This window comes from Poromitra crassiceps (assembly GCF_964638095.1).
Source record: "Poromitra crassiceps genome assembly, chromosome: 9".
NCBI lineage: Eukaryota > Metazoa > Chordata > Actinopteri > Beryciformes > Melamphaidae > Poromitra > Poromitra crassiceps.
Genome location: NC_139630.1, coordinates 26,548,287 through 26,549,355, shown reverse-complemented (window position 1 = coordinate 26,549,355; position 1,069 = coordinate 26,548,287).

Here is a 1,069-nt window from a genome sequence, read left to right as displayed (position 1 = left end):
CAAAAGGGGGGTAATTTATTTTCGCTATAATTCCATTCATAAGTAACACGACGACTATTTTGGTCATGGGTTTTATACACTTTCTGTAATAAAACATCTAAAAGCATCAATCTTATTATCATATGGGGGACGGTGGGACAAAATCTTATCAAATGGGGGGTCTGTGGTCTAATTTGTGTCAGTTTAGGGGTCCTTCATGTGAAAACATGGGAGAACCACTGGTCTAAACGTGTACATTACTGTGTCTCCTTCCTCTCTGCACTGTTTAATCAGACAGAGATGTAAAAACTATATGGATACGTTATGTTTTAGTTATTCTATTGAGTGGAGGTGTGGGAAAGCTTTCAGTGAAATGTTTTGAGGTGAAACGTGTCCTTTAGGAGTTAACACTTTTTTTTTAAGTCTTAAGGAAAAATATCAAACATAAATTACATTTCTAATACATAATTAATTCTAAAAGACTTTAATTGAGTTTCACAGTATTCAAATAGGCTACATGCAGTGGTGCAAGGTTACAGTAGGTACTCACTCACATAGCAGGCAGGAATCAGAATTAGAATCAGAATCAGAATCAGAATCAGAATCAGAGGGAATTATACCAAGTCCACAAGGCCAGTGCAGAGATACTCAACTTGCTTTGCCCTGAGGCCACTTTTGCCAAATGACAGGAGGCCAGGGGCCAGTTAATAATAAACAAACATTCATATACATTTTTCTGTAGCGGATTGTAGGTTTTTGGGGTGCCAGCCAGACTTTAGTCTCACAATTTTCTGCACACAGGATGGTTAGATTAAGTTAGTTAAGTACAGACGGCCATATTTGACAATTTAGCTGTAGCTCAGTCAAACTTTACTTAACGTTAGTTTTAATTGTGAATTAGTAAATGGTTGGGGGGACCCTGGGGGCACCCTATCGCGGGTCGCATCTGGCCCCCAGGCCACAAGTTGAGTATCACTGCCCTATAGTTAACCCGCTGGCCAGTTTGGTATGCCCTGTTTTGAACTGGCCGTTGTTTCCTTAAAAGAAACATGGATTTCCTTCTGCTACACAGCAAATAAACAAAAACACG